Source organism: Triticum urartu, chromosome 4A, assembly GCF_056163025.1.
Source record: "Triticum urartu cultivar PI428250 chromosome 4A, HENAU_Tu73, whole genome shotgun sequence".
NCBI classification, from domain to species: Eukaryota; Viridiplantae; Streptophyta; class Magnoliopsida; order Poales; family Poaceae; genus Triticum; species Triticum urartu.
This window is the reverse complement of record NC_141876.1, coordinates 108,783,222-108,799,472: the sequence shown is the minus strand read 5'-3', so window position 1 is coordinate 108,799,472 and position 16,251 is coordinate 108,783,222. Positions and strand designations below refer to the sequence as shown.

Genomic DNA, 16,251 nt, shown 5'->3' with positions numbered 1-16,251 from the left:
TTGGCTTTTCCCTGTTGTGGGCACGGAGGGTGGGTGGGGTCGTGACTCGTGATACGCGCTGCCTCTCTAGCGGCGGCGGCGAACCCAGTCCACTGGTTCCAGGAGCCAGCACGCAGGCTGGTCGGCGCCGCAGCACGCAGCATCTTCCTCCGGCTCGAGCATGAAGTCGTCGTAGTATTTGCAGCCTTTATTCGTATAACTGGATAAATACCCGTGCGTTTGCAACGGATATAAATACGTGAGTGATTGAAGATATTAATGATAAGTATAAATCAAATTAGGGCATTCAACGCTCGTCCCTAAAGCAGACACCGTATTAGTCAGCAAAGAGTGATATTGTGGCCGGTCATTGTTGAAAATATTATCACTTTTCCGATTAGACTAATCCACGAGTAAACAGTAAGCATGACATATATGATATGCATCTCACAGCGATACCTAAGCATATTAGCTTGTACACAACATATAAGCGAACTATCTATGAGCAGTACATATACAGCTAGCACAAGTACGAGTAAACGCGTCGGCGGCGGCAGCAGCCTCGGCGTCGTCTATGGCCTTCTTCTTGACGGCGGCGGCATCGACCATGCTGTCGATGCAGGGGAAATAGTGAAAACAGAGGCGGACGGAACTGGGAACAGATCGAGAGCAGTCGCAATGAGACGCTCCCCAAAAACCTTATTGCCGTTCTCTCGGACAGGATCTCGAACGACAGGGTTCCGGAAGCATCTGTTTTCCTGATCAACCGTGCACGCGGTCATCGGAATGGGATCGTCGGAGGCAGCACAGAGTAAGGAACAATAGATGACGACTAGGTTACGCGAGATGAATGGGTGATTCGACACAAGGGGAGCCAAAAAATATTCTCAAGTATTAGCAGTTGAGTTGTCAATTCAACCACACCTAAAAACTTAGTATCTGCAGTAAAGTGTTTAGTAGCAAAGTAATATGATAGTGGTGGTAGCGGCAACAAAAGTAAAGACAGCAAAAGTAATATTTTTGGTATTTTCTAGTGATTGTAACAGTAGCAGTGGGAAAGTAAATAAGCGAAAACCAGTATATGGAAAACTCGTAGGCACCGGATCAGTGATGGATAATTATGCCGCATGCGGTTCATCATGTAACAGTCATAACATAGGGTGACACAGAACTAGCTCCAATTCATCAATGTAATGTAGGCATGTATTCCATATATAGTCATACGTGCTTATGAAAAAAAAAACTTGCATGACATCTTTTGTCCTATCCTCCCATGGCAGCGGGGTCCTATTGAAAACTAAGGAATATTAAGGCCTCCTTTTAATAGAGAACCGGAACAAAGCATTAGCACATAGTGAATAAATGAACTCCTCAAACTATGGTCATCACCGGGAGTGGTCCCGATTATTGTCACTTCGGAGTTGCCGGATCATAACACATAGTGGGTGATTATAGACTTGCAAGATAGGATCTAGAACTCACATATATTCATGAAAATATAATAGGTTCAGATCTGAAATCATGACACTCGGGCCGTAGTGACAAGCATTAAGCATAGCAAAGTCATAGCAACGTCAATCTCAGAACATAATGGATACTAGGGACCAAACCCTAACAAAACTAATTCGATTACATAATAAATCTCATCCAACCCATCACTGTCCAGCAAGCCTACGATGCAATTACTCACGCATGGCGGTGAGCATCATGAAATTGGTGATGGAGGATGGTTGATGATGACGACGGCGACGAATCCCCCTCTCCGGAGCCCCGAACGGACTCCAGATCAGCCCTCCCGAGAGGTTTTAGGGCTTGACGGCGGCTCCGTATCGTAAAACGCGATGATTTCTTCTCTTTGATTTTTTTCTCATCGAAACTCAATATATGGAGGTGGAGTTGGAGTCGGAGACGCAACAGGGGGCCCACGAGGTAGGGGGCGCGCCCCCATCCTCGTGAGAAGGGTGTGGGCCCCCTGGTCTTCATCCTTAGTGATGATTTTTTATTATTTTTTCTAAGATGTTCCGTGGAGTTTCAGGTCATTCCGAGAATATTTGTTTTCTACACATAAAACAACATCATGGCAATTCTGCTGAAAACAGCGTCAGTCCGGGTTAGTTCCATTCAAATCATACAAGTTAGAGTCCAAAACAAAGACAAAAGTGTTTGGAAAAGTAGATACGACAGAGACGTGTCAACTCCCCCAAGCTTAAACCCTTACTTGTCCTCAAGCAATTCAGTTGACAAATTAAAAGAAAGAAAGAAAAACTTTTACAAACTCTGTTTGCTCTTATTGTTGTAACTATGTCAAGGCAGTATTCAAGTTTTCAGCATAGATCATAACTAACCACACTTGCAATAATTCTCAGGTCTCATCATTACTTATATCAATAGCATAATCAACTAGCAAGTCATAATAATAAGTCTCGGATGACAACACTTTCTCAAGACAATCATAATATGATATAATAAGATGGTATCTCGCTAGCCCTTTCTGAGACCGCAAAATATAAATGCAGAGCACCTTTAAAGATCAAGGACTGACTAGACATTGTAATTCATGGTAAAAGAGATTCAATCATAGTCATACCCAATATAAATTAACAGTGATGAATGCAAATGATGGATGTGCTCTCCAGCTAGTGCTTTTTAATAAGAGGGTGATGACTCAACATAAAAGTAAATGGATAGGCCCTTCGCAGAGAGAAGCAGGGATTTGTAGAGGTGCCAGAGCTCGGTTTTGAAATAGAGATAAATTGTATTTTGGGCGGTATACTTTCATTGTCAACGTAACAACTAAGAGATGGCGATATCTTCCATGTTAAACACATTATAGGCGGTTTCCAAACAGAATGGTAAAGTTTATACTCCCCTCCACCAACAAGCATCAATCCATGGCTTGCTCGAAACAACGAGTGCCTCCAACATACATCAGGTCCCAGGGGGAGTTTTGTTTGCAATTAATTTTGATTTAGTTTGCATAAAGTATGAGACTGGGCATCTCGGTGACCAGCCATTTTCTCGTGAGTGAGGAGCGGAGTCCACTCCTTTTGAGAATAACCCGCCTAACACGGAAGATAAGGACAGCCTTTGTTGATACATGAGCTATTCGAGCATACAAAACAGAATGTTTATTTGAAGGTTTAGAGTTTGGCACATACAAATTTACTTGGAATGGCAGGTAGATACCGCATATAGGACGGTATGGTGGACTCATCTGGAATAACTTTGGGGTTTAAGGGATTGGATGCACAAGTAGTATTCCCGCTTAGTACAAGTGAAGGCTAGCAAAAGACTGGGAAGCGACCAACCAGAGAGCGACAACAGCCATGTACATGCATTAAAGTCAATAAACATTGGATGCAAGCATGAGTAGGATATAATCCACCACGAACATAAATATCGTGAAGGCTATGTTGATTTGTTTCAACTACATGCGTGAACATGTGCCAAGTCAAGTCACTTAAATCATTCAAAAGAGGATAGCACCCCATCATACAACGCCATAATCATTTCAATAGCATGTTGGCACACAAGGTAAATCATTATAGCTCATAGCTAATCAAGCATGGCACAATCAACTCTGATCTCTAATTGTTATTGCAAACATGTTTATTCATAATAAGTTGAATCAAGAACGACAGACTCATCATATTTACAAAACAAAAGAGGTCGAGTTCATACCAGCTTTTCTCATCTCAGTCAGTCCATCATATATCATCATAATTGCCTTTCACTTGCACGACCGAACGGTGTGAATAATAATAAGAGTGTACGTGCATTGGACTAAACTGGAATCTGCGAGCATTCAATAAACAGGAGAAGACAAGGCAATATGGGCTCTAGGTTAAATCGACAATAATGCATATAAGAGCCACTTCAACAATTTAATCATGGTCTTCTCCTACTGACCCCCAAAGAAAAGAAAAGAAATGAAGCTATTTACACGGAAAAGCTCCCAACAAGCAAAAGAAGAACGTGAAATATTTTTGGGTTTTCTTTTTACTTATTACTACTACAGCAGAAAAAATAAACTACTACTAATTTTTTTGGTTTTTCTTAAGGTTTAACAAACACACAAGAAGAAAGCAGGAAAAGGAAAATAAACTGGCATGGATATTACAGTGAAAAAGTATGAGCACCGACATCTAGTAATGAGTGTGTGTGAGCATAAATGTAATGTCGGTGAGAAATACGTACTCCCCCAAGCTTAGGCTTTTGGCCTAAGTTGGTCTATGGCCACGGCTGGCCTGGTGGATATCCATAATAATAGTTGTTGGGGTCGTACTGTGATGAGGAAGAATAGCTGGGATCATACTGATGTGCAGCGGTTATCTCCTGCTGAGCTACAGCGTGGAGTCGGGTTGCCTCCGCTCTCCTCTCGTACTCTTCTGCCTCCTCTCTGGTAATAACATATCTTCCTTTTGTCTGTGAATCAAATAAGGCAGGAGCGGGGCGAGTAATACGGAAAACGCGTCGTTTATCAAAAATTAAGCGATATAAGAGAGGTGATTCAGGCCTCTTGACAAACTGGTGCGAAACCATATAGTTATAGTCTAAATATGCAGGAGGCAACTCCATATCACCCTCACAAATGTCTATTTCAAGAAAATGAGCTAAGCGGGTTGCATAAATTCCTCCAAAGAAATCTCCATTATGTCTATTATGATGCAACCTACGAGTTACAATGGCTCCCATATGATAAGATTGGTCTCCTAACACATCACTCCTAAGAATGCTAAGATCAGGGACACACATGTGACATGCTTCATCCTTAGCATTTATGCATCTACCGATGAAGAGAGCAAAATAATGTATATCAGGAAAGTGAATGCTCCCTATGGTAGCCTGCGTTATTTCTCTGGATTCCCCCACAGTTATACTAGCAAGAAAGTTTCTAAATTCAGATTTAGGGGATCCCTAATACTGCCCCATGATGGAAGTTCGCAAGCAGAAGTGAAATCCTCTAGGTTCATGGTATAAGATTTGTCATAAAGATCAAACATGACTGAAGGAGAATTATGCGAAGATGAATATTCAAACCTCCTCACAAATGAACTTGTGAGATCATGATACTTGGGGCAATTGTTAGCCTCAAAATCCTCAAGACTGGCATTGCGCAAATATGATTTGAATTCTTCTTTAATTCCCGCATGGTTCATAAAATTTTCCGACGGCCATTCGCAAGGCCGTACTGAAGCGTCTCTTGGTGGATCCTCATCAGCATCGCACATAGCAATCCTGGGTCCTTGCTTCTTAGAGGAACCACCTTGGAACATCTTCCTAAACATATTGTTTTTCTCTGAAAATTCTGAAATTTTTAGTAACTTCAAACAAAAATGAACCAACTTCAATAAAACTGATAGCAACTACTCCTACAAGTACCTAGAGCCTATATCAAGCATTAGAACTACTTGGAACCATATAAATTTGACATGCAAGCTCAAGAACATGGTCACCTATGCAGCATAAATTTGCAAAGAATAAAGCACTAGAACAAAAACTAATTGGACCAATGGAGGAGTCACATACCAAGGAACAATCTCCCCAAGCAGTTTTGTGAGAGGTGCTTTGAGCAAGGAGATCGAAAATCGCAGTAAAAGTGGCTGGAACTTGTGCTTGAGTTGGTTTTTCGGGTTTGTGTGAGACAGAGGAAGAAGATGGGTGCTGGGATAAGTGGAGGAGGGCTACCATGGGCCCACGAGGCAGGGGCGCACCCACCACCCTCATGGCCAGGTGGCAGCTCCTCCCGGTAATTTTTGCACAGTAAATCTTCAAATATTCCCAAAAAAATCGTATTAAATTGGCATGGCATTCTAAGGACTTTTATTTTCGGGATATTTTTATATTGCACGGATAAGCCAGGAAATAGACTGAAAATACTATTTTTACTTTATTTAATATAAATAATAGAAAGTAAAAGTGGGGCACAGAATTTTGTGCTTCTAGTTTCATCCATCTTATGCTCATCAAAAAGAATCCACTAACAAGGTTGATCAAGTCTTGTTAACAAACTCATTCCGATAATCATGAAACCGGAGAAATTTCGAATAACACTAAGTTACCTCAACGGGGATATGCACATCCCCAATAATAAAAATATCATATTTCTTCTTGACAGTAGGGAGAGGAAATTCAAAACCTCCAAATATAATCGATGGAATTTTCCCAATAGAATTGATACTATGAAGTTGAGGTTGTTTCCTCAGAAAGTGTACCATATGATCATTACCATTAACATGAAAAGTGACATTGCCTTTGTTGAAATCAATAACAGCCCCTGCAGTATTAAGAAAAGGTCTTTCAAGAATAATGGACACACTATCATCCTCGGGAATATCAAGTATAACAAAGTCTGTTAAAATAGTAACGTTCGCAACCATAACAGGCACATCCTCACAAATACCGACAGGTATAGCAGTTGATTTATCAGCTATTTGCAAAGATATTTCAGTAGGTGTCAGCTTATTTAAGTCAAGTCTACGATATAAAGAGAGAGGCATAACACTAACACCGGCTCCAAGATCACATAAAGCAGTTTTAATATAATTTCTTTTAATGGAGCAAGGTATAGTAGATACTCCGGGGTCTCCAAGTTTCTTTGGTATTCCACCCTTTAAAGTGTAATTAGCAAGCATGGTGGAAATTTCAGCTTCCGTTAACTTTCTTTTATTAGTAATGATATCCTTCATATATTTAGCATAAGGATTTGTTTTGAGCACATCAGTTAATCGCATACGCAAAAAGATAGGCCTAATCATTTCAGCAAAGCGCTCAAAATCCTCATCATCCTTTTTCTTGAATGGTTTTGGAGGAAAAAGCATGAGTTTCTGAACCCAAGGTTCCCTTTCTTTACCATGTTTTCTAGCAACAAAGTCTCTTTTATCATAACGTTGATTCTTTGATTGTGGGTTATCAAGATCAACAACAGGTTCAATTTCTATATCATTATCATTACTAGGTTGAGCATCATCATGAACATCATCATTAATATTTTTACTAGGTTCATGTTCATTACCAGATTGTGTTTCAGCATCAGACATAGAAATATCATTTGGATTATCAGGTGGTTCAGTAATAGGTTCACTAGAAGTTTGCACAGTTCTATCATTTTTCTTCTTCTTCTGTTTAGAAGAACTATGAACATCAATATTATTTCTTTGAGAATCTTACTCAATTCTCTTAGGGTGGCCTTCAGGATACAAAGGTTCCTGAGTCATTCTACCAGTTCTAGTAGCCACTTTAATAGCATAATCATTTTTCTTACTATTCATTTCATTAAGCACTTCTTTTTGAGCCTTAAGTACTTGTTCTACTTGAGTGGTAACCATAGAAGCATGTTTGCTAACAAGTTTAAGTTCACCTTTAGTATCAGCCATATAATCACCCAAGCATCTAATCATATAAGCATTTTCTTTTAATTGTCTACCAAAATAAGCATTGAAGTCATCTTGCTTATACATAAAGTTATCAAACTCATTCAAGCAATGACTAGCAATTTTAATAGGAGGGACTTCAGCTTTATCATATCTATAGAGAGAATTTACCTTTACTATCTGTGTCGGGATATCGGGATCAGGAGGTTCTTCAGTAAATAAATAATTAAGATCATATGTCTCTTCAACAGATGGTATATTAAGACCATGTATGTGACGGCCTCGATTCAATCGTACACTAATCATACACACAAATGTGTACGATCAAGATCAAGGACTCATGGGAAGATATCACAACACAACTCTAGACACAAATTAAAATAATGCAAGCTTTATATTACAAGTCAGGGGCCTCGAGGGCTCGAATACACAAGAGTCGGCGGAAGCAACAAAATCTGAGTATAGACATGAGTTAAACAAGTTTGCCTTAAGAAGGCTAGCACAAAAACAACATCGATCGAAAAGGCAAGGCCTCCTGCCTGGGAGCCTCCTAACTACTCCAAGTCGTTAGCGGTCATCACGTAGTAGTAGACACCCTCGGGGTAGCAGTAGTCATCAGTGGTGTCATATGGCTCCTGAGATCCGTCATCTGGTCGCAACAATCGGGTATGGGGGGAAAGAGGTAGCAAAGCAGCCGTGAGTACTCATCCAAAGTACTCGCAAGACTTACATCAGATCTAAACTAAGTATGCATATGTATCAAAGGAAATTGGTTGTATTTGTGGACTAAACTGCAGAATGCCATAAGAGAAGGGGAAAGCCTAGCCTATCGAAGACTAGCATCTTGTGGAAACCACCATCTTGCAGCAACAGGAGGGAGTAGAGTAGCATAAAGTAAAGTAGCAGTAGTGTTATCAACCTCGGCCAGAGATCCTTTCTCGACTCCCTGCGAGAAAGCAATCCCAGAGCCATACTATCCATTCATCATATAACCATGTCTCATATCCATTTCTCATCTCAAGTATCCAGGTCTCATCTCATATGTTTTCTTCCCTGCAAGGGTGCACCAACTTACCCACCACGCTCGATTAACTCTGGCCGGACACACTTTCCTGGGTCATGTCCGGCCTCGGCCAAACAATACGCCGCAACCTGACCTAGGCTTAATAGAGAGGCCAGCACGCCGGACTAAACCTATGCCCCCAGGGGTCATGGGCCATCGCCCCGGGAACTCCTGCACGTTGCGTGGGCGGCCGGTGAGCAGACCTAGCTACCTCCTTCAAAAAGGCAGGTGCTTACGCAGTCCAATCCGGCGCGCGCCGCTCAGTCGCTGACGTCTATTAAGCTTCGGCTGATGTATACGACGCAGAACGCCCATACTATGCCCACATGATGGTTAGTGCTATCAGGCTAGAGGCCCCTCGGATCAAATATCCAAATCGTAGTGGATTAGTAACGCGCGGTAACAAGCAGAGACTCACAAAAGATGTGACCCCGTCGCCCCGTCTCGAGTACTTGCGGCAAGGCCTAAGAATGCCCGGCCATGCCTCGTAAGTATCTCGCGGGCACCTTGCAGGTCAACCCGACTCCACATCACTCGCTATTAAGCTCGCACGGGTACCCCTCAGGGTCGACCCGTCTTTAGTAACATGGTTCAGTGTAAAGTCATAGTAACCATAGTAATTGTGTGTCTGACACCAAGGAGAAAACCCGAGGAATCACCCCCGGTGAATTCCACTCGATGTTATCATCAAGGTGAACGTAAGAAGATCCACCCTCGAGGTTCACACTTGAGGGGTTGCACGACAGAGCCGTAACGGAAGTGGTTAAGGAGGAAATCACCCTCGATGACCGCAACTATATAGCTACACTATAGAGATCTCATCAGGAGTGATGTATGAGGTTCACCATCGGCACTCGATAGTAACTCTGTAGTGTCGTACAACTAGGGGGGTGATGTGCAGTGTCGGGGCCTGGACGTCGATCACGTTGATCGAGTCATCGAACATAAAGCGAGGCAACTAGGACAAGGTGGGGTCACTGATGGATCTCTAACCAACCTATACTAAGCAGTTTAGGATAAGCAGGTAAGGTATGAAAGCAGGTAACAAAAACAGGCTATGCATCAGAGTAGGATCATACAGAAAGCAGTAACAGTTCTAATGCAAGCATGAGAGGGAAAGAAATGGGCGATATTGGAATGCTCAAGGGGGGTTTGCTTGCCTAGAAGCTCTGTTGAAAAGGAAGAAGTGTCATTACCGACGTAGTCAATCACTGGGGCATCATCGGCCTCGGGGTCTACCGAAGAGAAGAGGGGGAAGAAACAATAAATATAAAAGAAATGAAGAATCATAAAGCATATAATATGGTAAAACGATGTGCTAGGGGTGACCTAACGCGGTACTACTCGATACAGGCGAAGGGGGAAAACATCCGGAGTTTGGCATTTTCCGGACAGAAGAAAGAGGGGAAAAGGTTCCATGTTCGTCATGCTAGAGCCATGTGACAGATGAACGGAGTGCATATTCGGGATGGTGATATTTTTCTGAGCAACCTTTATATATAAAATATTTTCATCCAAAATACGGACTAATTTATATGATTTATCAAAATTTATTACATTTTCTCGATTTTCTTGATCTAGTTAAATCGAATATTAAAATATGGCAGACTACTTTTTATACACACAAGTGAACTAGCCTAAGTTTATAACGGGGGTCCAGGGCCCAATCAACTAGTCCAGTCAGCAATTGACTCAGTCAGCATTGACTGGTCAACGGGTCAAAACGAGCCCACATGTCATGGACTAATAATTTTAACAGATTAATTTATCTACTGATTTAGCAATGGGGTCCCAGTGTCATGGACACATCAGGCTAGCTAAACAATAATCTAACCTAAAATAAATTGTATTAGCACTAACTAATTGGATTGGCCCCATGTGCACATACGTGCATTGGCTGGGCACACACACACACACACTCACAAAGCACACAACCATGGACATGGCGGTGGCCAGCAACAGCAGGAGGAGTAGAAGCGGCACCAACAGCAGGACAACGCTTGAAGGGGCAATAGCAGTAGCTAAGCACGAGCAGCAGTAGCTAAGAACAAGCAGCACCTAGCGAGCAGCAGAAGCAAGCAGCCGAGCAAGCGCACACGCATCACGGCGCCAACATGGCCGAGCTCGGGGACAGCCGCGCCAGGCAGCGGCGGGCACAGACGGTGTCAGGCGCAGTAGGTCGCGCGCGCGGATGGGGACGGCTCCGGCCAGCACGGGCGACGACCGGCGAGCGGGCGGCACGAGCGCGGCCCGCGAGCAGGGGGACAACATGGCGCGGCGACGGCAGCTGCGGCAACAGTAGAAGGTAGCAGCAAGTGGGGGCGGGTGGGCCTGAGGCGGAGGCGTGGCGAGGTAGCGGCGGCGGCGGCCAGCGTCGGCAAGCAGCAGGAGTGGTAGAGCAGCATCAATACACATGAGCAACTGCTAGAGGCAAAGCAGAGAGTGTGCGTACGCGGACGAGTTCCTGCCATGGTGAGCGGTGGCACGCGTGGGATGGCATCTACGACGATGGATTCAAAGGGGAAACAGGGGGAGCGGGGAGAGGAGCTCACCGCGGAGCCGTAGGCGTGCTCGGGGAAGGTCGGGGCGGTCGGAGCAGAGTAGTTGGGCACGCCACCAGCGACCGAAGATGAAGGAGTGCTCGATCCCGACGATGTAGAGGCGCCCAGCTCAAGCCATTCGGTGTAGTCGAAGTAGAGGAGCGAGGCGGAGCTCGTGGACATGGCGGGAGGATGCGGGCTGGCTAGTGGCCGCAAGATCGACGCGGTGACGGCGATGGAAGCGCTCGTCGTCGAACAGAGGAGGAGATCGAGCGAAAGGAGAGCGAGTGCGGTCTAGGGTTTGTCCAAGGGGAGTGCTCGTGGTCAAGTAGGACGCCGGGAGGGATCGGATGGCCGCCACGCAAGTGGTCACGACCGGCGGATGGCCGCCACGGCCATGCTGCCTCCCCTCTGTACAGTACAGAGGTAGGGGAGAGGCCGGTGGTGGGCTTGGGCTGCACTGTTCATACGGCCCAAAGTACACAGCAGCACTTCCTCATTTTCTTTTCTGTCAAATTTCTGGTCTCAGTTTTCCATTTATGTTGGGCACTAAATGATATTAGTTCTACAAGATACTACACCTATAATTCAAATACAACATTTTGGGTGTTACACACAAGGTTCCATTTTATTTGGGAAGGTTTATTCATTTGTTTATTTTGAAAAGGCCATTTAATTTACTGTTGGTCAGTTTGTTAAATTACTAGGAATTTATTTGTGAGCCAAATGAAGTTGGTTTCAACATGAGAATTGATCAGAGGAATTTATAGAATAATATGAACATTTTTTTACTGATTAAAGAATTAATGATTTGACTTGCAATTTGATTTTGAATTTAAGTTTGATTTTTATCAAGGGGCAATTAAGCTTGGCAAACATGGTGACATGGCACCATTAGGTTGGAATTACTGTAGCATGATTACCGGGGTGTTACAAATCTCCTCCACTACAAGAAATCTCGTCCCGAGATTTTAGGAGGTGGAGTAAGGGGAAAAGTTTTGGTTTCGAACTTCTAACGGATCTTCCCGTTTTTGGTTGCGCTTCTCGAAGAGGTTGATCGATAGCGTTGATGTCTTTATTCCTCTTCGTCAATGTGTCATGATGAAGTTGTCGTCCTTCCTTCAGGATCTTCACCGTACTTACGAAAGGATAAGAGGAGGGAAATTCTATGAGGATGGATTTTAACAAGATTGAGTATTGGACGGTTAACTCTAGGGAAGAAGCGTAAAGTATCTCTCGACTTGATTACAAGAAACACATCAAGAGCATTATAAGAGGGTACAAAAGTTTCAAACGGGTAAGCAATCGTCCTATGCCTGAAGTAGAGTGTGAAGGGGGTTCAGAGCAATGGAATAAGCATTGCATCTAATACCAGTATAGATAACTAGGAAGGTGGCCCATGATTTACATAAGCGCGAGGAATAACTTTGGAAACAGGGGTATACAGGAGAGTCAGGTTTCGATCCTGTGGAATTGTGGGTTATGGGCCCACCATGTGGGTTAAAAGTAGGAAGGGTGCTGTCATCTTGCACGGTTATGATAGCAAGGCATGTTAGAGGGTAGCCTGTCAGTTATGTCGGCAACAACGTTGGTACCAAGGGCGAGGGATGAAGAGAACCATTATCCTGCTCGTTGAACGAGGCGGGCCATTAGGCAAAGTTCTCGTCCATCGGTGGCTACCGGAATGTCATCAACAATAGTAACAGGGTCTTACTGGCATAGAGATACAATGAGGTGTTGATATAAGCAGGGAAATATTACTGCTTATACAATATAGATCACAAGAAGGTTTAAACAAACCAATGGAAAGGAAAAGTGATTATTAGGTTTAAACAGAACAATGGAAAGGAAAATGTGTTTAAACACACATTTCAAGGGTATATTCTTCCCAAGGACAAGCAGAGCAAGATATCCATGACAGGATAGTAAGTAGATAACCAATTAGGTAAAGGGGAAGAAATTTCATGACATTACCCATACAACGGTGTTTGGATAATTGATAACGAAAATTTAGTATCGTGCTTCAAATGTTCTTATTGGAGATTGGATTACCACAGACATGCTTCGAGATAGCATTGACATGGTTTCAAGCAAAGGGCAGACTTTGAATACACCAAGGATCCATCGGAAACAACTTAGAAAATAAGTCATACAATTTTAGCAGGGAAAGGATGAGGCTGTGGCCGACGGGCTCAGCCACAACCCATCGACATGCCAAAAAGGATGTATTTCCAAAATTATATGAACCAGATTGTGTTGGGGAAGGCAAGAATGTTGTCGATGATGACATAAATCATCAAGGGGAAGGTTTGTATTTCTTACCATGAATTCGATTTATATATTGGAAAAGCTCAGAATGTTGATGATGATCACGACACATTTGTCGAGAGATTTCATGAAGATGTCACCGAGCTGAAAAGGAAGGATGAAGTGAAAGGCTATGAGAACCACGGATTCGACACAAGCTCAAAGTCAAGCTTGTTGTTCAAGGTGAAATGATAAGATGAGGAAAATCGACGTAAGCTTAGCTCATCGTCGGAAGTTGTTCCGGGCATAAGGACCAGGTAGCACAGTTAAAAAGTTGACATGATAAAAATATAGCCGATCAGTCTAGGAATGATGTGATGGGGTATAAAGCTTCCTAGTATCAAGTACTAGGTGTAATGCCAGAAGGTAAATCGGAGTAGAGGTTGGACAAGGGAATGATTTGTAGAGGATAAGTAATTGTAACTTACCCAGTAAATGAGATCAAGGAGGAAATATGGTCGGGACCATAACTGCAAGGGATCCAATTTACGATACCGGAAGAATATTCAAATGATTAAATATCCTTGCAAGAAGCTTTCATGATAAGTCCCAGACCGTGTCCGTGGGCATGAACACAAGGTTCAGGGTCGACTCCCACTTCTATAATGCATAACCTTTCATTTTACTTCTCGTTCTTGATGAAGCTGTAGTATTGAAATTTTATCTGGCGAAAAGCCAGTAGAGTATAACCCGCATAACTTTCGAGTTCACACGGATTAGGGAAGGCATAGGTTCAACCCATCGGGGCATCTTAGGAACATATATCATAAATTTCAAGAATAAATAACACAAGCTTGATAGTAGAGCATGCTTGAGAAAGCGGAGGATACAATTTACCAAATGCATTATGTATCCGAGGAAAGGCTCACAAGCTTATTGAATATGAAGGACATTGTCGGATAAAATCCGGAAAGGGGTCTGGTGGTCCACAAGGGATCTGATGTGAGCATCAATATTCAACCAGAGGAAGAAAGAATGCAAGAAGATCAGATTATAGAAACAACTGACTAACTCAAAGCTCAATTGCAAAGGAATTATGAATTCCAAGACAAGGGATCAGAAGCAATGCTCTGATTAGGGATGGATAGGTAGAATAGCCTTAGGGGTACAATCGATGGCGATTTGATTGATCGAGATTCAGCACATGTTAAAATGACTTCTGAGCCGGAAGGATGAATTCTAGGATCTGATTGAGGATTGCGAGCATTCGCAACATATTGTATCAACGGACTCAAAATGATAATGACAAAGGCTGACAATAAGATTACTAGACTTATGGTACTAACCATAATGCAAGCAAGCAAGAAATTCAAGAACAATAGGCTATTGAGGATTTTCACAAGAACGAATGGTATTATGAAGACTTTTGTGAAGTACAAGAATCAATTGAGGATGAGCGGATACTTGATAGGTGCACAAAGTTATCCGTAGGGGTATTCAGATGACAAGGAACTGCAAGGCAGTAAGCTCAAAGAATTCTCGGAAGAAGGAGAGCAGTTCAGGGCATCTTGTCATAACAAGATCAAGGGGATAGAATGTAAGATTGGCAAGTGTGTGTAGTTATCCACAAGAATATTTCGGTGGTAGGGAATTGCAAAGGCAACAGGCACAAAGTCTCGAGAGAATATCGTAGAGTATCTTCAGAATCTTCTGGTGCAGCAGGCGATCATCTGAAATAAGGGGGCTCTCCGGGCGGATGTGATCACGAGATCCTAATGTTCGAGTTAGTAAAACCATTTAACCCGAATAGAAGAGAGATCAGAGTCCCAGAGTATAGATGAGGAATAAAAGATCCTAATACCACCCAAATGGTGACGTGGGCCCGTAAGGCACACAACCGTGTTAGTAAAAAGTTTTGTAATGTCTAGACTCGACTTCGGCCAAGGAGTGTGGAAGGGGGATTCATACAGGCAGTCGGCTCTGATACCAACTTGTGACGCCCTCGATTCAATCGTACACTAATCATACACGCAAATGTGTATGATCAAGATCAAGGACTCACGGGAAGATATCACAACACAACTATAGGCACAAATTAAAATAATACAAGCTTTATATTACAAGCCAGGGCCGTCGAGGGCTCGAATACATAAGCTCGAATACACAAGAGTCGGCGGAAGCAACAAAATATGAGTACAGACATGAGTTAAACAAGTTTGCCTTAAGAAGGCTAGCACAAAAACAACATCGATCGAAAAGGCAAGGCCTCCTGCCTGGGAGCCTCCTAACTACTCCAAGTCGTCAGCGGCCGTCACGTAGTAGTAGGCACCCTCGGGGTAGCAGTAGTCATCAGTGGTGTCATATGGCTCCTGAGATCCGTCATCTGGTCACAACAATCGGGTATGGGGGGAAAGAGGTAGCAAAGCAGCCGTGAGTACTCATCCAAAGTACTCGCAAGACTTACATCAGATCTAAACTAAGTATGCATATGTATCAAAGGAAATGGGCTGTATCTGTGGACTAAACTGCAGAATGCCATAAGAGAAGGGGAAAGCCTAGCCTATCGAAGACTAGCATCTTGTGGAAACCACCATCTTGCAGCAACAGGAGGGAGTAGAGTAGCATAAAGTAAAGTAGCAGTAGTGTTATCAACCTTGGCCAGAGATCCTTTCTCGACTCCCCGCGAGAAAGCAATCCCAGAGCCATACTATCCATTCATCATAACCATGTCTCATATCCATTTCTCATCTCAAGTATCCAGTTCTAGTTGTATTGATCGGGATACAACTCCAAGTGTCCGTTACCGTAGGACATGCTATCGATAGATGTTTTCTTCCCTGCAGGGGTGCACCAACTTACCCACCACGCTCGATTAACTCTGGCCGGACACACTTTCCTGGGTGTAGGATCAAAAGTATGTCTAGAGGGGGGGTGATTAGACTACTTGACCAAATAAAAACTTAACCTTTTCCTAATTTTAGTTCTTGGCAGATTTTAGCTAATTTAGGACAAGTCAAGCAATCATCACACAATTCAAGCAAGCATGCAA

The 16,251-nt window shown here is 43.2% G+C and overlaps 1 long non-coding RNA gene across 1 annotated transcript; it reads right to left on the bottom strand.

Annotated features, from left to right (window-relative positions):
- Positions 1 to 7,717: 7,717 nt before the first annotated feature.
- LOC147975018 (uncharacterized) lies at positions 7,718 to 11,665 on the bottom strand. Its single transcript, XR_015600465.1, has 2 exons — positions 10,968 to 11,665; positions 7,718 to 8,001 (listed from the first exon to the last, which is right to left on the bottom strand). It is a non-coding gene; the product is annotated as an uncharacterized LOC147975018 (long non-coding RNA).
- Between the last annotated feature and the right edge of the window lie 4,586 nt (positions 11,666 to 16,251).